The sequence below is a fragment of the Chroicocephalus ridibundus genome, chromosome 4 (assembly GCF_963924245.1).
Source record: "Chroicocephalus ridibundus chromosome 4, bChrRid1.1, whole genome shotgun sequence".
NCBI classification, from domain to species: Eukaryota; Metazoa; Chordata; class Aves; order Charadriiformes; family Laridae; genus Chroicocephalus; species Chroicocephalus ridibundus.
The window spans coordinates 66,605,289-66,612,122 of record NC_086287.1 but is presented as its reverse complement, the minus strand read 5'-3'; positions in this window follow the sequence as shown (position 1 = coordinate 66,612,122).

Genomic DNA, 6,834 nt, shown 5'->3' with positions numbered 1-6,834 from the left:
TTCTCGTTGTCTTTTTTTTTTCTCTGGAAAGTCATCTCCTCTCTTCTGGACAGAAATGATAACATGGGGTAATCCTAACTGATCACGCAGTTGCTTTTGACTGCCATTCAGAAAAATGCTTCCTCTCCCTCCCAGACCACAAGCATCTGTAAGCATCCTACCCATCAACAAACACTCCAGCAGATGTAAAGCATCCCTTGGAAACCATGGTGAGAGCTGCACACATGCTTAGGTGCTCCACTGAACTGGGGCCTCTCTAAACAAGAAGAGACCATTAGTTTTGGCTCATTAGCTTAACTGAGATGACTATTAAATCCCACTCCTCCCACCACTTTCTGTAAAATAAACTTAGAAATGAGCCATCTTTGCAGCTGTGACTGTTAATATATGCATTAGACATGTCAGCTCTGCCTTTTTGTTTCATTCATAGAATCATAGAATTGCCTAGGTTGGAAGGGACCTTTCAGATCATCTAGTCCAACCATCAACCTAACTCTGACAAAAACCATCACTAAACCATATCTCTAAGCATTATGTCTACCCGTCTTTTAAATACCTCCAGGGATGGTGCCTCAATCACTTCCCTGGGCAGCCTGTTCTGATGCTCAATAACCCTTTCAGTGTAAAAATTTTTCCTAATATCCAGTCTAAACCTCCCCTGGCACAACTTGAGGCCGTTTCCTCTTGTCCTATCGCCTATTACTTAGGAGAAAAGACTGACCCTCACCTCTCTACAACCTCCCTTCAGGTAGTTGTAGAGAGCGAGAAGGTCTCCCCTCACCCTCCTTTTCTCCAGGCTGAACACCCCCAGCTCCCTCAGCCGCTCCTCATAAGACTTATTCTCCAGACCCCTCACCAGCTTTGTTGCCCTTCTCTGGACACGCTCCAGCCCCTCAATGTCTTCTTTGTGGTGAGGGGCCCAAAACTGGACACAGTACTTGAGATGGGGCCTCACCAGTGCTGAGTACAGGGGGACGATCACTTCCCTAGTCTGGCTTACCACACTGTTCCTGATGCAGGCCAGGATGCTGTTGGCCGCCTTGGCCACCTGGGCACACTGCTGGCTCATATTCAGCCAGCTGTGACCAACACCCCCAGGTCCTTTTCTGCCAGGCAGCTCTCCAGCCACTCTGCCCCAATCCTGTAGCGCTGCATGGGGTTGTTGTGACCCAAGTGCAGGACCCGGCACTTGGCCTTGTTGAACCTCACACCATTGGCCCATTGATCCAGCCTGTCCAGATCCCTCTGCAGAGCCTTCCTACCCTAGGAACATTCACACCTAACTTGGTGTCAACTGCAAACATATTGAGGGTGCACTCAATGCCCTTGTCCAGATCATTGATATTACAGAGAACTGACCCCAATACTGAGCCTTGGGGAGCACCACTTGTGACCAGCCGCCAACTGCATTTAACTCCATTCACCACCACTCTCTGGGCCCAGCCCTCCAGGCAGTTTTTAACCCAGCGAAGAGGACTCCTGTCCAAGCCATGGGCAGTCAGTTTCTCCAGGAGGATGCTGTGGGAAACTGTATCAAAGGCCTTACTAATGTCCAGGTAAACAACATCCACAGCCTTTCCCTCATCTACCAAGCAGGTCAGTTTGCCATAGAAGGAGATCAGGTTTGTCAAGCAGGACCTGCCTTTCATGAACCCATGCTGACTGAGCCTGATCGCCTGGTTGCTCTTCATGTGCCACATAATGGCACTCAGGATGATCTGTTCCGTGACCTTTCCAGGCACCGAGGTCAGACTGACAGGCCTGTAGTTCCCAGGATCATCCTTCCGGCCCTTCTTATGGATGGGTGTCACATTTGCTAGACGCCAGTCAACTGGGACCTCCCCGATTTGCCAGAACTGCTGCTAAATGACAGAAGATGTCTCGGTGAGCACTTCCTCCAGCTCCCTCAGTACCCGTGGGTGGATCCCATCCAGCCCCATAGACTTGTGTATGTCCAAGTGTTGGAGCAGGTCCCTCACCGTCTCCCTTTGGCTTACAGAGGCTTCATTCTGCTTCTTGTCCCTATCTACTAGCTCAAAAGTGGAAAAGCTTGTCTCAGAGATTCCCTTCTAATTAGAATGGGAATTTACTCCTTTGTGGATATATTTCTCCAGGCAGGAAGCCACTTCCTCAGATGCAGCACCTTCAGTCACAGGGAATGGTGTTACTGTTTGGCTGCGGTTTTTTTAAATGCATATGACAATTAGTATCACAACAAATTCATACTTCCCTTGCTAGTTTAAGGGTTAAGGAAAAAAACCTCACTTTGTCCTGTGAATATGTCACCAAACAAAGCAAGCAGAAACCAAAGGCACAGATGCACTTCTCTTTGAAATCTGCATAGTAATTACTGTTTACTGTCCTTCTTCCTTCATTGATGACTCTAATACAAAGGGTACAGTAAACAGCTGTGTGGGATTCATGGGCAGATCCATTAGCAGAATTAAGTATTTCGGCTAAGTGTAAGTCTCATGCTAGTTGTTTAAGACTGGATAACAAGCTGAGAGGGAAATCACACAGGTCACAGGTCTTCAGGAAAAATCTTTTAGAAAGCATTGCTGGTAGTGCTCTTCTTGATTACAGGGAGATCAGAGCCCCAGCACAGATGGAAGGGCAAAGTACACAGGCTCCAGTAAAGCCTTTGAAAGTTTATCAGCCCTTGTACTCCAAAAACTGCCCATAGGTGTCTCATATCTGTATGCCAAAGAGCACAGGCCACTAAAAACGGGAGTCCAAGACTATTGGTACAGCGCTCAAGGCACTGTGTGCTCTGTAGATAGAAGAAGAAGTTGGAACTTGAGTCTTGTGCGGAAGTAACTTCTAATTGTATCACACCCAAAAGGAAAATTGGCCCAGAAGCCAAATTTGCATGAAAAAACTCTGCTACCAACCTCCTTTCTTCCTCCTGCTGCCCCACAACTGACCTCTCTTCTCATCCTTTGCAAATAACGCAAACTCCCAGCTTCATTTTCTGAGATTTCCCAGAGCACTGCGGATGCTTTTCTTTCTGCCTGTCTCTCATGTTACATCCAGGAATGGCTATTTCTCTTTGCAAAGGTTATCTATGTTTGAAGCCTCCTCCCCATGGACAGAATCATAAGGTCTCTGATGAGGAACAGCAAGTCTTTGTTCATTCTCAATGCATGGGGCTGTAAATCTTCTGAGGGTGACCAGGGAAACCAAGAGCTTGCTGTCCTCATAAATCTCCTAGGGTGGCTGTTGCAGGCATTGCATGCTCTCCAAGGGCTGCAGGTTTCCGACGGTCTCTCTAATTGTAGGATAGAAAATAAGCCAGTGTATGTACCAGGGGACAGGAACAAAAGATGGGGTTTGGGCACTTTAGTTAAAAAGTCCCCTGGATAAGCTGCTGTGGGTTACTGGGAAAGACAAGAGTGTAACAGCCTTTGGAGCTTTACCCCTGCTTCTAGGATAAGCCGGTGTTAATCATCTGGGCTTTGCGTGGCCCTTTGTGCATTAAACTGGAAGTGCTGGTAAAACACCTGCTGTGGTAAAACTGGGGTTGTACCCACATTTAGGGTTGGTGTACCCACTTGGGAATGACCTGTGATCTGGGGAGTGGTGGGGAAGGTCTGAGCAGACCAGCACAATCCAGCCAACATCCTGCCGTCTGGATGTGGTTCTTGGGCTGGGTCCATCCTCTCCCCACCTTTTATTTTTTTCTGGTTACAGAGCAGGGTGGGAGAGGACAGGGAAAGTGCTCCAGGGCAATGAGTGACACCCAGAAGCCAAACCCTTGTTATTGTACCAACACTTGCCATCTAGTTCTTCCCATCAGTGTGGCTCTCTCAAATATGCTGTGGTCAGTGCCATCATATACCTGTCCATAAAAGATAAAGCTCTTGCCTCATCACAATGGTGCCAGGTGATGTGTCTGTCTCTTGCAATACAGTGCAGTAATTTTGAAAGCTTGTGCACCAGGATGTCATCTATTTGCAAAGGCTGGGAAATCATCTGCTGAGCCAGTGCACTTCAACATCACAACGGCAAATGCAGAGAAGGGGCTAACAGCACCACTTCCCAGTGACATGGCTGAGCCCAGCCGAGCATGACAGGCTCTCAAAGTGCTGCTGGGCTGCATGGAGTTGTTGATTTTTATTTTTATTTTTATTTTTCCTTCAAGTTTTCCAAGTTTGATCTTTCCCAGGAGGAATACCTGTTTAAGTGTGTCATCCAGCGGTGTGAAGGAGCCTGATCTTGTGATAGTAGCGCCAGACAGTGACTAGTAAGATTCATGTGCACGTGCCAGCTCTGCACTCATCTCTGTCTTAGCTTGGGCAGGTGACTTATATCCCCATCTCTGCCTCCAGCTTGGTAAGACGGGGCATTTGTTGCAGCCTCTTTATCTGCCACCCAAATGAAGGATGCTTGGTGCCTCCAGCCCACGTGCTTTTGTTCAGAGCAGGTATAGCGGAAAGCTAATTAACAGGGCAGGTTTAAGGCAGGTGTTACCCACAAGGCAGTTGTCATGCCGGTCTCTCCTCATTACCGGTCTCATGTTTAGTCTTTGTGCCAGACTCCCCTTGAGTCTAGCGGCCTGGGAAGGACAAGAGCTGTTTCTCTGGACGTCTATTGGTCCCCAGCAGCGGTGGAGGGAAGCCTGAGTGAACTGGTCCCTCCACCTGCTCTGACTTTCCTGGTGTTCCCACTGCCATGACCAGCAAGGAAGGGTCCACCGGTTCCCTGGGTGTTCTGTTGCTCAAAGTGACAGCCTCCTTATAGGCTCTATAGCCCTTGGCTGGATGCTCCTTCCTCCTCTTGTCCTTCTGGCAACCATTTAATAAGCTCCAGCGATGCTCTTCCTGGCAGGCCCATGATATGACTATTTGAATTTTGCCTTTTCTTTTTAACCAGGTTCATTTTCTTCCTCCTCCAGGCAACTGGCGATGCCTACGGGAGGGCTCTCACATCCTCCTGCTGCCTTAGATACCTGAGTACCACTTCCCCTTCTCACCCAGACAACTAGCAGTCTATTTGTTTTCAGTCTCCCTGGAACAAGCCTGGCCTTTTATTTCATAGCTTTATTCTGCCCTGCCAGCAGCCCCGGAGCTCCCTTGCCAGAGCAAGAGAAGAGTTGATCTCCACACGCTGAGACGCAACTGGCCCTGGTGTGAGACAGGAAACAGGCTTGGATTTGGCGATGTGGGTCAGATGTTTTTGTTTTGATTTCTTTATTTGTTTGCTGCTTTTCCTGGTGCCTGCTGCTTCACTCTGGAGGATTTCAGCTTTTGTTACAAACAAATCAAAATTAAAAAAAAAAAAAGGAAAAAGGTGGTGTTGGAGGAAGCAGTGACATTTGGAAAAGTGAGCAAAGCGATGTGGTGACGTTTGCCTCAGTGTGCTGAAAGCTCGAAACAACAGCTTGGAGGCAGATTGAGGATCTACCTCTTGGCTGTCAGTCCCCTTCCTCAGCTGCATCCCCCAGCAGGCTCCCAGCACGCAGGGCTCGCTCCCTTTGCACTTTCCCTCCGTAGCCACTAAGTGAATGCTATATGGCATTTTAATAATAACCAAAGTCTGAAGATTTCACGTGGGTCTGGGAGTTAGGCTACAGAGCTGGGCTGTGGAGGGTTTAAATTTTTGTAAGAAGAGCCAAATTGGAGGAGTTCCGCAAATCCTGCACACTCCTAGGCTGAGCATCTGCACACTATACACTGAGATGGTGCCTCAGTTTTGCATCTCAGTTAGGTGGAGCTGGGGAAAGTATCATCAATTTGAACCTTGCTTTAACAGCTCCCTGCCTGGATTCAATCTCTTTAATGAACATACGCAGAGATCAGAGTGAGGGGCAAGCTGAAAAATTCAGATCCCAATCCAAAATGTGAATGTGCCAGCATTTGGGTGTGTAGGTCTGGAGCTGGACTCTGACTCAGCTGCAAATAGGGACCCTTTGCAAAACATGGATCAAGGTTCAAATTCCTGTCCCTACTCCAAAATTAAATGAGGATTGAAGAAATTCTGAGAACTCAGTGCTTTGGTTCTGGGCCACTTAAGAGGGGTGAAGTATGTGTTTAAGTGCTTTGTTAAATAGGAATAGACTTCAGCATGTGCTTAATGTTATTAAGTGCTTAGCTGTTTTTGTTGAATCAAGGCCCCTGGCTTTTAAAGTCAATACAAACCCCTTAGACTGCATCTGAAAGGATTTGGAAAAGAAGTGGCATCCAGGTACTGCTGCATGTTTGACTGCTGAGCTCTGCATTCCTGCTTTGAAGGCTTGCTCCCCTAGATCTGCTCTCATTCCTATTCCAAATCATCTAAATGGCTTGTCCCTGGCCACCAGGTGATTATGCAAGAGAGGATGGGGAGTTATGGATATTTAATGCACGCCCCAGCGCAACTCATGGAGAAGTTCAGCTGTCCTGCAGTTTCCATCAGTGATCCCAACCATAAGCACGGTAATACTGGGATGTTGAAGTGTGATGCTGTTTTGCTGGCCCAACTGAAGAGGCACACTGCAGGTCTTCTGATCCCCTCTTTTGGTGGCTGCTGTGCTGCTCCTTGTAGCCAGCTTCTCCTTGTTGTGAGAGCCTCTGGAGTCAGTTTGGTTAAAAGGAGTGGGTGAGCATGAGCTAAGCTGACTACCCATGGATGACGTGGGTTAGGGAGCGATCACGGGAACACAGCTGGCTGATCCATCACCAACAGCAGGGAACTGAGAGTAGCTGCAGGCAGTGAACTTTTCAGCAAAAGTAGATGCTGCTGGAAAGGAGGTGTCCCCAAAAGTCTGCAACAAGAGGATGGATAAAAAACTCATCCCCTGAAATAGCATTTTGGTGGCACAAGAGCTGTAACTGGCAAGCAGCGTTTGAGAGAAAT